This window comes from Nerophis ophidion, linkage group LG19, assembly GCF_033978795.1.
Source record: "Nerophis ophidion isolate RoL-2023_Sa linkage group LG19, RoL_Noph_v1.0, whole genome shotgun sequence".
Lineage (NCBI taxonomy): Eukaryota > Metazoa > Chordata > Actinopteri > Syngnathiformes > Syngnathidae > Nerophis > Nerophis ophidion.
Window position 1 is genome coordinate 22,852,875 of NC_084629.1, and position 15,875 is coordinate 22,868,749.

At 41.6% G+C, this 15,875-nt stretch overlaps 1 long non-coding RNA gene across 1 annotated transcript in view; it reads right to left on the minus strand.

The window, feature by feature from the left end:
• The window catches only part of LOC133538189 (uncharacterized), a 34,903-nt gene extending 22,356 nt beyond the window's left edge, over positions 1-12,547 (minus strand). Inside the window, exon 1 of the long non-coding RNA XR_009802942.1 lies at positions 12,258-12,547. This is a non-coding gene — a long non-coding RNA (uncharacterized LOC133538189). The remainder of the gene's footprint in view (positions 1-12,257) is intronic.
• Between the last annotated feature and the right edge of the window lie 3,328 nt (positions 12,548-15,875).

A 15,875-nucleotide genomic window follows, 5' to 3' on the forward strand; every position in this document is an offset into this window, starting at 1 on the left:
CTAGAGCCGTGTCCGCCAGTTAGAGCAGTGTAATTTCGTAACTTTAGATGTTGCGGACACATCTGCTAGCGTTAGCTGTAGCGAGCTAACTAGCCCAGCTTGTAAAAGCCCTAAGCGGCCTACAAGCTACGGTGTACCGGTTGAGACGCATAATAGATTTAGCCCTTTAGCTAGTCCTACACCCCAGTCTACCGGGCACCACACTTTAGTCATAGGGGACTCCATCACCCGAAACATAAAGCTTAGCAAACTAGCCACAATTAAGTGTATTCCCGGGGGCAGAGCACCTGACATTGAAGCTAATCTTAGGGAGCTAACTCGCAACAGGTCTAGTAAACACGTACGGCAGGCTAACCGCACCACTAGTTATGCGAATATAGTAATACACGTTGGCTCCAATGACGTTAGGATGAGACAATCAGAGATTACAAAGAGAAACATAGCCAGGGCTTGTAATCTCGCCAGAAAGATGTCCAGGCATCGAGTAATTGTCTCTGGCCCCCTGCCTGGGAGAGGCAATGATGAGAGATATAGCAGATTAGTCTCTCTTAACAAGTGGCTGGATAGCTTCTGTAGACAACAGGGTTTTACGTTTATTGATAATTGGCCCTCTTTCTGGGGTAAACCTGGCTTGCTGAGGAGAGACGGCCTTCACCCTAACCAGGAAGGCGCTATCCTCTTGTCTCGGAACATAGATTTCGCATTGAGCCACATTTGACTAACTGCACTAGAGCAAGCCCGGTCACAGGCAATTACAGAGCCTGCTAGCCTGGGTATGGAGTCAGTTAAGTTAGAACTAGCCAGCGCCAGGCTGGATGATCCCTGTACACATAGCAATTTTGGTAGAATAATACACAACTCACAAAATGTTTTTTCTGCTATGACTATGACTACGTCAGAGTTAGACATGCGTTCTACTGAGGTGGCAAATTATGATGCGTTCAATTTATCGCAGCACCAAGTAGACAATCTGAAAATTCCCGTCATATCAATTCCTAGATATGGTCGTAATTATTTTAAGTACACTGCGCATAATAAACGCAACATTATTAATATTGCTACTACAGATAATTTTATCAACAACTCCTTAAAACAGCCCACTACCTATAATATGGGCTTTCTAAACATCAGATCTTTGTCTCCCAAAACGTTATTAGTTAATGAGGTCATTAGAGACAATAACCTTAACGTCATCGGTCTTAGCGAAACCTGGCTTAATTAAACCAGACGACTTTTTTGCGATAAATGAGGCATCCCCTCCTAACTATACGAATGCACATATTTCCCGTCCCCTTAAAAGGGGTGGGGGGGTCGCACTAATATACAACGAAAACTTTAACTTTAGTCCTAACTTAAATAATAAATATAAATCGTTTGAGGTGCTTTCTATGAAGTCTGCCACACCTCTGCCTCTGTGCCTGGCCGTTATCTACCGCCCCCCAGGGCCCTATTCGGACTTTATTAGTGAATTCTCAGAGCTTGTTGCTGATCTAGTGACACACGACGATAATATAATTATAATGGGGGACTTTAATATCCATATGAATACCCCATTGGACCCACCGTGCGTGGCGCTCCAGACTATAATTGATAACTGTGGTCTTACACAAATAATAAATGAACCCACGCATCGCAACGGTAATACGATAGACCTAGTGCTTGTCAGAGGTATCACCGTTTCCAAAGTTATGATACTCCCGTATACTAAAGTAATGTCCGATCATTACCTTATAAAATTCGAAGTTCAGACTCATGTTCGGCAAGCTAATAATAATAAAAACTGCTATAGCAGCCGCAACATTAATGCTGCCACGACGACGACTCTTGCTGACCTACTGCCCTCGGTAATGGCACCGTTCCCAAAGTATGTGGGCTCTATTGATAACCTCACTAACAACTTTAACAACGCGCTGCGCGAAACCATTGATAGTATAGCACCGCTGAAGTTAAAAATGGCTCCAAAAAGGCGTACGCCATGGTTTACTGAAGAAACTAGAGCTCAGAAATTATTATGTAGAAAGCTGGAACGCAAATGGCGCACGACTAAACTTGAGGTGCACCATCAAGCATGGAGTGATAGTTTAATAACTTGTAAACGCATGCTTACCTTAGCTAAAACTAATTATTACTCAAATCTCATCCGCATTAATAAAAACGATCCAAAATTTTTGTTTAGTACAGTAGCATCGCTAACCCAACAAGAGACTCCTTCCAGTAGCTCCACCCATTCGGCAGATGACTTTATGAAGTTGTTTAATAAGAAAATTGAACTTATTAGAAAGGAGATTAAAGACAATGCGTCTCAGCTACAACTGGGTTATAGTAACACAGATACGACTGTATATACGGCGGATACTGCAAATATCCAAAATAGTTTCTCTCGTTTTGATGAAATAACATTAGAAGGATTGTTACAACGTGTAAATAGAATAAAACAAACAACATGTTTACTTGACCCACTTCCTGGGAAACTTATCAAGGAGTTTTTTGTATTATTAGGTCCATCAGTGCTAAATATTATAAACTTATCACTTTCCTCGGGCACTGTTCCCCTTGCATTCAAAAAAGCGGTTATTCATCCTCTCCTTAAAAGACCTAACCTCGATCCTGACCTCATGGTAAACTACCGACCGGTGTCTCACCTTCCCTTTATTTCGAAAATCCTCGAAAAAATTGTTGCAGAGCAGCTAAATGAACACTTAGCGTTTAACAATCTATGTGAAACCTTTCAATCCGGTTTCAGGGCAAATCACTCGACTGAGACAGCCCTCGCAAAATTGACTAATGATCTATTGCTAACGATGGACTCTGATGCGTCATCTATGTTGCTGCTCCTCGATCTTAGCGCTGCTTTCGATACCGTCGATCATAATATTTTATTAGAGCGTATCAAAACACGAATTGGTATGTCAGACTCAGCCCTGTCTTGGTTTAACTCTTATCTTACTGATAGGATGCAGTGCGTCTCCCATAACAGTGTGACCTCGGACTATGTTAAGGTAACGTGTGGAGTTCCCCAGGGTTCGGTCCTTGGCCCTGTACTCTTCAGCATCTACATGCTGCCGCTAGGTGACGTCATACGCAAATACGGTATTAGCTTTCACTGTTATGCTGATGACACCCAACTCTACATGCCCCTAAAGCTGACCAACACGCCGGACTGTAGTCAGTTGGAAGCGTGTCTTAATGAAATTAAACAAGGGATGTCCGCTAACTTTTTGCAACTTAACGCCAAAAAAACGGAAATGCTGATTATCGGTCCTGCTAGACACCGACCTCTATTTAACAATACAACTTTAACATTTGACAACCAAATAATAAAACAAGGTGACTCGGTAAAAAATCTGGGTATTATCTTCGACCCAACTCTCTCCTTTGAGTCACACATTAAAAGCGTTACTAAAACGGCCTTCTTTCATCTCCGTAATATCGCTAAAATTCGCTCCATTTTGTCCACTAAAGACGCCGAGATCACTATCCATGCGTTTGTTGCGTCTCGTCTCGATTACTGTAACGTATTATTTTCGGGTCTCCCCATGTCTAGCATTAAAAGATTACAGTTGGTACAAAATGCGGCTGCTAGACTTTTGACAAGAACAAGAAAGTTTGATCACATTACGCCTGTACTGGCTCACCTGCACTGGCGTCCTGTGCACTTAAGATGTGACTTTAAGGTTTTACTAATTACGTATAAAATACTACACGGTCTAGCTCCAGCCTATCTTGCCGATTGTATTGTACCGTATGTCCCGGCAAGAAATCTGCGTTCAAAAGACTCCGGCTTATTAGTGATTCCTAGAGCCCAAAAAAAGTCTGCGGGCTATAGAGCGTTTTCCGTTCGGGCTCCAGTACCCTGGAATGCCCTCCCGGTAACAGTTCGAGATGCTACCTCAGTAGAAGCATTTAAGTCTCACCTTAAAACTCATCTGTATACTCTAGCCTTTAAATAGACCTCCTTTTTAGACCAGTTGATCTGCCGCTTCTTTTCTTTCTCCTATGTCCCCCCCCTCCCTTGTGGAGGGGGTCCGGTCCGATGACCATGGATGAAGTACTGGCTGTCCAGAGTCGAGACCCAGGATGGACCGCTCGTCGGGACCCAGGACTGACCGCTCGCCTGTATCGATTGGGGACATCTCTACGCTGCTTATCCGCCTCCGCTTGAGATGGTCTCCTGTGGACGGGACTCTCGCTGCTGTCTTGGATCCGCTTTGAACTGAACTCTCGCGGCTGTGTTGGAGCCACTATGGATTGAACTTTCACAGCATCATGTTAGACCCGCTCGACATCCATTGCTTTCGGTCCCCTAGAGGGGGGGGTTGCCCACATCTGAAGTCCTCTCCAAGGTTTCTCATAGTCAGCATTGTCACTGGCGTCCCACTGGATGTGAATTCTCCCTGCCCACTGGGTGTGAGTTTTCCTTGCCCTTTTGTGGGTTCTTCCGAGGATGTTGTAGTCGTAATGATTTGTGCAGTCCTTTGAGACATTTGTGATTTGGGGCTATATAAATAAACATTGATTGATTGATTGATATAAAAGCAATATATCACTCCAGTCCATGGTATATGCTCATTATAGCACTCTAAGGGGCGTGACTGGAGTGATATATTGTTTAATTATTCAATATTGCTGAGCCTCTATACACCCTTGGAGTAACTTACAGTTTGACTCCTAAAGAAGTCTCTTATATCCAGTTTTCTTTTCATTGACATCCTTCAAAACGTACAGCACTCAAACAGACACAAACACAATGTAAATCACAGTACTGATATTAAAATCCATCTAGCTACCGTGTGCTAGGAACAACAAATGCCGAACATGTTGACAACTTACACTTACTTACAACTTACACTTACTTACAACTTACACTTACTTACAACTTACACTTACAAGTTAGAACTTACAACTTACACCGAGTTGCACTGCCTCTTGTCACGCCAGATTTCTACTCCCTACAAACCCCCCCATTTACTTCCGGGGTCATGATTAATACAGACGTTTTGTTAGCGCTATATTATAAAAATATAACGCTACATTATAAAAACACATACGTTTTGTTAACGCTGTAATATAAAAAAAAAATTTAAAAGAATTTACAAACACAAGCTATGGGATGACATAAGAGGAAACGTGACCCCGGAAGTAAATGCGTCATCCCATAGCTTGTGTTTGTAAATTTTTTTTTTTTTTTTTTTTTATGATATAGCGTTAACAAAACGTCTGTATTTTTATAATATAGCGTTAACAAAACGTCTGTATTAATCATGATCCTGGAAGTAAATGGGGGGGAGTTTTTTGTAGGGGGGAAGAAATTTGGCGTGACACTCTCGTCCGCTCGCTAGCAACTAGCATGTAGGCTAGCTTTTACAAGCAGAAGGAGTGACAGCGAAGACAGCCAATCACACGTAAGTTAGCATGAAAGCAGTAACCAATCAGGGAGCGATATTTGGCTTAGAGGCGGGACTTCTAGCAGAGACCGACATTTAACCCTTTCTGTGCCATAATCATTGACTTAACATTATGGGCAGCGCTTGTATTGATAGTGACTACACAGTAGCGGCTGTATATTGGTAGGGACGTGTCCCTAGCGTCCCTACCCAATTCTACGCCCTTGGCCGACACTATATCGTGTGTGTCCCTTTTTTGGCGGATTTTTCCGCTAGTGCAGATAATTTTGTCAACTTGTAATGTAGTAATTTTGTGAGTTTATTAAAAAATTGCTTTCTCAAATTTTGATTTGAGGGGGCAAGACATTTATTTAAGGGGGCTCTGCCCCCTCTTGCCCCTGCGTACAACCGGCCATGCACCTATCGCTGATTGGCAGCCAGGACCCATCTGGTCGTGGTTGCTAATCAGCCTGCCTCGCCCTCTAATCGGGGCTCGAGGATTGACTTTGGTCATTCCCTCCGTTAACTGCATGCTGTCAGCTAAATCTTATGTTACCTGTGTTACAATTTAACAGTGATGGGCAATTGCTAAGCTACATAGCTTAATGTGGAGAAGCGGGGCCGGCAGTTCAACAGCCAGGCAGGGCTCACATGTATAATTTACATTATACATGTGGGCCCATAGATGGCGGCGAGGAGGCCTGGACGGCGAGCGAGCAGCGAGGCGGGGCGCGCCGGAATCGACCCCGCAAATATTATCAGGTGCGTGGGTCGCCCAGCTGGGCACAATTTAAAACTTCTCTCGAACTGTATAAAAGGGCAGCTGCCGTAAACGCCGGGGAGAGAGGCGGAGATCACAGAAGAAGCCAAAGAGAAACGGATGCTGAACGAGAGCGAGAGAGAGCCACAGGAAGACGAAGGCGCACGCGACTCCAAAGGTGGAGTGGCAGAGGAAGCAGTAAATGGCAAGGCTGAAAAGCAACCTGTACAGACTTTTTATTATTGAAAAATAAAATAAAGTCTAACCTGCGCAACAATTTCCTTCCTTGGTGGTCCTGAGAACCCGCACGACAGCAAGAGACTTTCACACTTAACTACATTTTCCAGTAACTTGGCGGTAGTTTCGCTACTTTTTAATCGAGTAGCTTTTTCTGTAGCTTAGCTACTTTCAGACCAATGTTGCTAGGTAGCTTACATCACAGCTACAAGCAACAAAGAGATAAAATTGGCCACAAATCCAGTCCTCATAAATATATAGAGAACATTTAATGACCTGGATAAATGAGAACATCCATACATACAGAAAAAATCCGTGATGATTGGTTGGTGTTCGTATGATGAGTCACAATTGGCTAAGATTACGGACTGGCCAATCAGAGGCAAGATAAGGCGGATCATCGAAACCAGGAAGCAAAATCCCAACATTCAGGCGAAGACGGAGTCAGAGACAGTGGGATGCTTCATGCTGACCACTCAAAAAAAAGAACAATAGTTGAAAATGGCAGAGGGATTCTCTCCCGCAGATTGCATTTTTCCTTTTTTAATGAAGACGACGTGCAGGAAACCCACAATAATGCGTGTCCTTTGCCATATTTACACCCATTCATATGTTTAGAGAAAGCAACGCCCCAAACCTTAGTTTTTAGTTTTTTACTATGAAAGCCAAAATCAGCTCACATACTCTCCGCAGGGTTGTTGAGGGTGCATGGGAGTTTGCCCAACCAGTCTACATGTGCTTTGTGGACTTGGAGAAGGCATTCGACCGTGTCCCTCGGGAAGTCCTGTGGGGAGTGCTCAGAGAGTATGGGGTATCGGACTGTCTTTTTGTGGCGGTCCGCTCCCTGTACGATCAGTGCCAGAGCTTGGTCCGCATTGCCGGCAGTAAGTCGAACACATTTCCAGTGAGGATTGGACTCCGCCAAGGCTGTCCTTTGTCACCGATTCTGTTCATAACTTTTATGGACAGAATTTCTAGGCGCAGTCAAGGTGTTGGGGGGTTCCGGTTTGGTGACCGCAGGATTAGGTCTCTGCTTTTTGCAGATGATGTGGTCCTGATGGCTTCATTTGACCGGGATCTTCAGCTCTTACTGGATCGGTTTGCAGCCGAGTGTGAAGCGACCGGAATGAGAATCAGCACCTCCAAGTCCGAGTCCATGGTTCTCGCCCGGAAAAGGATGGAATGCCATCCCGGGTTGGGGAGGAGACACTGCCCCAAGTGGAGGAGTTCAAGTACCTAGGAGTCTTGTTCACGAGTGAGGGAAGAGTGGATCGTGAGATCGACAGGCGGATCGGTGCGGCGTCTTCAGTAATGCGGACGTTGTACCGATCCGTTGTGGTGAAGAAGGAGCTGAGCCGGAAGGCAAATCTCTCAATTTACCCGTTGATCTACGTTCCCATCCTCACTTATGGTCATGAGCTTTGGGTCATGACCGAAAGGATAAGATCACGGGTACAAGCGGCCGAAATGAGTTTCCTCTGCCGTGTGGCGGGGCTCTCCCTTAGAGATAGGATGAGAAGCTCTGCCATCCGGGAGGAACTCAAAGTAAAGCCGCTGCTCCTTCACATCGAGAGGAGCCAGATGAGGTGGTTCGGGCATCTGGTCAGGATGCCACCCGAATGCCTCCCTAGGGAGGTGTTTAGGGCACGTCCAACCGGTAGGAGGCCACGGGGAAGACCCAGGATACGTTGGGAAGACTATGTCTCCCGGATGGCCTGGGAACGCCTCAGGATCCCCCGGGAAGAGCTAGACGAAGTGGCTGGGGAAAGGGAAGTCTGGGTTTCCCTGCTTAGGTTGTTGCCCCCGCGACCCGACCTCGGATAAGCGGAAGAAGATGGATGGATGGATGGAAGCCAAAATCAGAACTTCCCTCTTCATCGAAGACGTCCAACACGAATTTAGGAACACACATTAAGGCGACTTTGTCATGATCCGTTGCCCGGATCATGTGTTATTTTTCTTCTGGTTTGGCATGGTCGCATGTTTTTGCGTGGCTCGTTCTCCCAGGATGTAGACTGAAACTCAAGAGGCAAGGTGCACGTGAGACAATGATTTATTCTCATAAATAATACAGGATCCAATACAAACAAAACAAGCGTGCCGATAGCACGAGAAGCAAAACTAATAGCCAGCGCGAAAGCTTAGCATTGAAACAGGCAAACCAAATGGCGAAGCTTAGCTCAGGAATCATATACTGTAAGGTCAACGTAGTAACTGTTGCAGGAAGCAAATAAGACAGCCAGACTGAGTGTGCCAAAAAACAGGATTTTGTCGATCTCTGATTAGTGCCCGGCAGCAGGTGAGCGTCCCTAACAATATTCAGAGGCAGGTGAAAGAAATCCACACCCATGGCAACTAAAACACAAATCCACGGGTGCTCAAAACAGAACTATGGGAGTCAAACTAAAATAACATATAATCCGGGCAACAGATCATGACAAAGTTCATGAAAAGTTTTACTGCACATCATCATCATCATCATCATTTATTTTTATTCCTTTAATGAAAATGCATGTACTGTATACAAAAAACATACAGTTGACACTTTCATTGTTTTTTTGTATCTTATACATTTCCATGATGAGACAGGAGCAGATGGAAGAATACTATTCTTATATTTATCTGCCCCCTTTTTAACACTAATTATTTTAGATGACTTTATAACTGTTCCCTCCACCAACAACCAAACTCCAACATACTTTTTAATTTTCGTTTAAGCATTTTCACAATGACACATCCAATCTAAATCAAAATTCAGTTTGATATAATTCCAGTTTTCTCTTTTTGTAATTCTTTTTAACTTCAAAGATATTCTCACAACTTTTTAAGTCTTTGTTTAGAGAATTCCATGCTTTCACACCAGCAACAAACAAGCACATTTGTTTCAAATTTGTTCGCACTATTAGATGTTTAAAGTCATACGGCCTTCTGTGGTTCTCATCTTCAGACGTGAACACTAAAAACTTTTGTAAGTCCTTCGGAAGAACTATATTTCTAGCTTTGAACATCACTAATAGAGTATTCAAGCCTACAATGTCTTTTAGTTTCACATAACCATTACCAACTGTTCCGAAACAACACACGTCATTGTTGTGTTTTTTTGTCAACCTATAGATAGAGGCATTTTTTTTTTACTGTAGGTGGAGAAAATAATATCATTATAGATGTGGGCCAAAGAAGAGGCAAACTAAATAAATACATACAGACATGACAGACAGTTAACACTCTCAGTGTCATTAACATTTATATTATACATGTGGGCCTATAGATAGAAAAACTCTTAAAGGAGAACATTATCACCAGACCTATGTAAGTGTCAATATATACCTTGATGTTGCAGAAAAAAGACCATATATTTTTTTAACCGATTTCCGAACTCTAAATGGGTGAATTTTGGCGAATTAAACGCCTTTCTATTGTTCGCTCTCGGAGCGATGACGTCACAACGTGACGTCACCTAGGTTGTCACCTAGGTAGTCAATCCGCCATTTTCTCAAACACATTACAAACATCGAGTCAAATCAGCTCTGTTATTTTCCGTTTTTTCGACTGTTTTCCGTACCTTGGAGACATCCTGCTTCGTCGTCGTGTTGTCGGAGGGTGTAACAACATGATCAGGGACGGATTCAAGTTGACTTACGTGGAGTGGGCATCAATTAGCACGGCATGCTAATAAATAAATAAATAAATGGGTTGTACTTGTATAGCGCTTTTCTACCTTCAAGGTACTCAAAGCGCTTTGACATTACTTCCACATTTACCCATTCACACACTGATGGAGGGAGCTGCCATGCAAGGCGCCAACCAGCACCCATCAGGAGCAAGGGTGAAGTGTCTTGCTCAGGACACAACGGACATGACGAGGTTGGTTCTAGGTGGGATTTGAACCAGTGACCCTCGGGTTGCGCACGGCCACTCTTCCACTGCGCCACGCCGTCCCTGTAACCTCTATACTAACATGCTATTTAGGCTAGTTGTATATACATATTGCATCGTTATGCCTCATTTGGAGCTATATTTGCATCCAGCCTTTCCCTCCACCCACATTTAATGCCAAACAAACCCTTACCAATCGACGGATTCAAGTTGCACCAGTGTCAAAAGATCCGAAAGTCCCTCGTTTGGTCTGCACACTTTACCGGCGATGCTACAACAGACATGGTACAGAGATGTATGGATACCTTGCAACACTCAAAGCAGATGCATTTCCAACGATAAAGTCAACGAAATCACAAAGGTGAGTTTTGTTGCTGTTATTGACTTATGTGCTAATCAGACATATTAGGTCGCGGCATGACTGCCAGCTAATCGATGCTAACATGCTATTTAGGCTAGCTGTATGTACATTTGTAGCTATATTTGCATACAGCCTTTCACGCCACCCACATTTAATGCCAAACAAACACTTACAAATCGACAGATTTAAGTTCCTCCTGCACATTTTACTGGCGATGCTACGAAAGACGTGGCACAGAGATGTATGGTTACTCTGCGACACTCAATCGTTGGTTAGAAGGCGATCGCCGAATAGCTTCAATAGCTATTCGCTCAATAGCTTCAGTTTCTTCCTCAATTTCGTTGTTGCTATCTGCCTCCATACTCCAACCATCCGTTTCAATACATGCGTAATCTGTTGAATCGCTTAAGCCGCTGAAATCCGAGTCTGAATCCGAGCTAATGTCGCTATATCTTTCTGTGCTATCCACCATGTTGGCATCACTAAATGACGTCACAGGAAAATTGACGGTGGATTTACAGATAGCGAAAATCCGGCACTTTAAAGCCTTTTTTCGGGATATTCCATGATGTGTAAAATTCTGAAGAAAACTTTGAAAAATAAAATAAGCCACTGGGAACTGATTTTTATTGGTTTTAACCCTTCTGAAATTGTAGCTTTGATGCAGCAAGCTACTTTTGCTGTGTATCCTGTAGTGTAGCTTGCTACATTTAATCGAGAGTAACTTGTCACTTGTGAATTATATTTATATAGCGCTTTTTCTCTAGTGACTCAAAGCAGTTTACATAGTAAAATCCAATATCTAAGTTCCATTTAAACCAGTGTGGGTGGCACCGGGAGCAGGTGGGTAAAGTGTCTTGCCCACGGCAGTGACTAGAATGGCGGGAGCGGGGATCGAACCCGGAACCCTCAAGTTGCTGGCACGGCCACTCTACCAACCGAGCTGTACTGTACTGTTGGAAACCCGATTAGAGTTGGGGGAAAAAAATACCAATATGTCCAAAGCCCAGCTAGCGCCACATATCTCTTGTTATGTTGTTGTTTTTGCTACATTTATTTCATTTAAAAAGAGTTAACTTCTTTTTGCACTTGCTTGCCACTTTGACTGATTAAAAAAAGAAAAAAGATGCAATTTGCCTTCATGTGACCGTTCTGTACGAAAGGCACCATGACATGCGAAAGGTACAAAATGGCTCCGGCAATTGAGCAGCTAAAAAGGTAGCACCAGGGCGGAACAACATCTGTGCGGAAAAGGCCTGCAGAAAGTTGCCAGGGTCTGTGGAGGAAGGCAAAAGCGGTGAAATGTTGCATTTTCTGTGTTTTTAATGTTGAGATCGTTAGAACAATATCGACTATAGTCCCTTTTAAGGCGGTCATTTTTGCCCATTCTGTATTAAAAGCACCAACAATGGGCAAAAGGTACAAAATGGACCCTACGTTTTGTTTTGACACAAAAACAACCCCTGCATAATGAATAAAAGGTTTTACGGCGGGCCCAGTTTGACCCTGGAACAGATTATTTCCACAATTTCCGATTTGGCCTGAGTGGTTCCACTGTACTTTTAAGTGCAATAAGCACTTAGCTTACAACATTTCCCAAGTAGCTTGCCCATCACTGCAATTAAAATCTATGCCTTACCTGCACGTCGACCTCCTGTCACCTGCATCTTGGGGACTCAACTACAGCTGCCATGCGAGTAGGTGACAACAACCTCCTGGCTGACACCTAGCTTCTTTCTTGAGGCGGTCAAACCTATTGTTCTATTTGTTTATCTTGTTGGCTGTCGTCTAAATATCCGGTGCCATACTTCAATTTTCATTCTGAAAGTTTCTCTGGCTGAATTGAGTAAGAAACCAAATGGACTTGTCTCTGATGCTTGTTGTACTCGACTATACTTCAATTCTGTCTTGGTTGTGGAGGACCTAGAAAATGACATCACTTCCTGTTCTCTTGGTTGTCTGATGCTCTCATTTTTAATCATTTTCCATTCATGTCCTGTCTATCTACCCAATTAAGAATTGTAATTGTTTAAACAAAAGAACTGAACACATTCCCAGCAACAAAATGTAAATGTCAACATGTTAAAACACATGACGAGAATGAATTATTAGAAAGAGACATGGACAAGGGTTATATAATTAAATATTATCTTCCTATACTTTCTTCAGACATGTTAAATTGTGCTAATATAAACATATGTTCCCTAATATAACCATGGCTATAATGCACGGGAGTGAAATCAATCATGTTGGCTCAAACAAGCTTTATTTTCCTCTTTTTTACTAAGACAACCTTCTTATTCATCCACTGCGTGCATAGATGAATGAATGCATGAATACATTCCAGCAAATAACATCACGTGTGGTACATTGTATTGTTGTTTTAACTGACTTAACTCTTAAAAAAATACTATACGTTGTCAACAATCACTAGCTGCAGGGTCTACTTTTGTCCCGCAGATGGGAGTGTTGCATCGTGTATATGTATATATATACGTATCCTTCCGCCCAATTGTAGCTGAGATAGGCGCCAGCGCCCCCCGCAACCCTAAAGGGAATAAGGGGTAGAAAATGGATGGAACAGACGGATATATATATATATATATACATACACATTATATATATATATGTATAAATATATAATAGTTGGTATATAGAATATATATATATATATATATATATATATATATATATATATATATATATATATATATATATATATATATATATATATATATATGTACTCTTGACAAATAATAATATAATATTATAATTACAGGCCCTGAAACATGGCGCCACCACTAATTAAATGACATGACAGTGAGTTGTTTTACTGTATTTAAAATGTAAAATGTCATGACGTAAAAATCATTTTGATTGTCTTTTCAGCCATCCCTACCATCCATACACCAAATGAATGAATGAATCCATTTTAGTCAATAACAGATATCCGTCTGCACAGTCATTGCCTTCTTCATGGCAGAGAAGTGCCTGCTCAGACCTTCAATTTTCCCAAGCAGGCAGAACATGTCAAGAATGTTGGAAGTCACAGGTGCAAGTTCATTAAGGTGATGAGACACAAAGCAAAATATATTTTCTCCTGCCTTGTGAAATTATTTCAAACAGCTTTTAACATTATTCACATCCTTTTGCAATTCTTTGTGTGCAACAAAGTAATAAGTGGAGCTTGGGCAAATCAACTTTGTTAGAACTTATTTCATGCAGTTTTCATTTTGACAAGGAAATTTAAAAGTGTTTTTTCCACAATCATCTTACCATCGACAGACTTGTAGATCTCTGGTTTTACTCGAGGTTTACTGCCATTTCACCCCGATTAACCTTTTTCATAACCTCATGCATATCTTTATGCAGATTAACTCGTTTGTTTATTTTGACCTGACACGACGATCAGCAATCAATTTAAACTCATTGGGGGGGTTTTCAGCATGTATTTCCTTCAGTGAAAAAACATCACTATTATGCTAACAAATTGCCCACCCTGGATGAGTATTGACAAGATGAATCAAGACCTCTTATGGTTACATTGTCCTACCTTCTTGGGTTTTCTTATACTTTTCATATTACAACACAGCCATAATCGGACACTCTAATACAGGTGTAACCTATCTCTAAAAAAAGAGAAGTGTGGAATACTTCTCCTTATTTGTGTTTGACTTTGTTAAATGCTTGGATTATTTATTCCTTGCCCTTTTGTGGGTTCTTCCGAGGATGTCGTAGTCGTAATGGTTTGTACAGTCCTTTGAGACATTTGTGATTTAGGGCTGTATAAATAAACATTGATTTATTGATGATTGATTTATTTTTATATATATGTATATATATATATATATATATATACATATACATATATATATATACACATATATACATATATATATATATATATGTATATATATATATACATATATATATATATATACATATATACATATATATATACACATATATATATACATACATACATACATACATGTATATATATATATATATATATATATATATATATATATATATATATATATATATATATATATATATATATATATATATATACATACACATATATATAGTACAGGCCAAAAGTTTTGAACACACCTCTCCTCATTCCATGCGTGTTCTTTATTTTCATGCCTATTGACATTGTAGATTGTCACTGAAGGCATCAAAACTATCAATGAACACATGTGGAGTTATGTACTTAATAAAAAAATGTGAAATGACAGAAAACATGTTTTATATCATAGTTTCTTCAAAATAGCTACCCTTTGCTCTGATTACCGCTTTGCACACTATTGGCATTTTCTCGATGAGCTTCAAGCATACCTGGGAAGTGAAAACCATTTCAGGTGACTATCTACTTGAAGCTCATCAAGAGAATGCCAAGAGTGTGCAAAAAAGTAACCAGAGTCAGTGTGCAAGACACGCTTGTCCTAAACAAAAGGCTGAGGACAAAGGGTGATAAGACCAGGTGAGTTACTGTTTTGTTTGTACTGTCTTTTAAATAGTATTTCTAGCATTTTGCTGTTGTTTGATTGAATGAAATGTTATTTTATTTTTCAAACAAAAATGTAAAGTGAAAGTTATTCTTGCTGATCTGGGGCATAGGTCAGCATCTAAGTCAGTGAAATTATATTGTGGTATGTGACCCTGGTGCCAAAGTAGGTGAAGTGTTTTGTTCAGAATACTGTGCTTCCTGAAAACAGAATCAAGGGGGAGAAGGTAAAGCGCAAATAAAAGAGGGACAAGGATTGAGCCCTGGGGGACCCCATGTGGTAGAGGAGCTGTGGAAGACATGAGGTTGTCTATGTCCATGACCCTGTTGCACTTCATGAAACCTGTTGTCCACAGGTTTATTCAAGGTCAGGTGGTTATTGCGGAAAGTGTTGTTTTGGTATTTATCCTCCCAGGAATGTTAAAAAAGCATCTGGACCCGCTGTGGTTAATTAGTAGTGAAAGAGTGATGTCAGGATACTGTAACATGAGGTGAGCAACAAGGCATGTGTCGGTGGAAGACACAGAATGAACTAATTATGAGCCGGTGGTCACAGTGAGTTGGCCCAATGAGACACAACAAACACATTCTCTTGATGACAGCATCACAATATTGATGTTTGCCCTGGTCCGAAGCCCCTTTGTGATAAATTCATCTGGGGAATAGAGTTTGACCTGGACAGTGTTGCTATGAGATTGTCAAAACAAAACAAAAAAGCGGTTGTGGAAAACAATTACACCATCT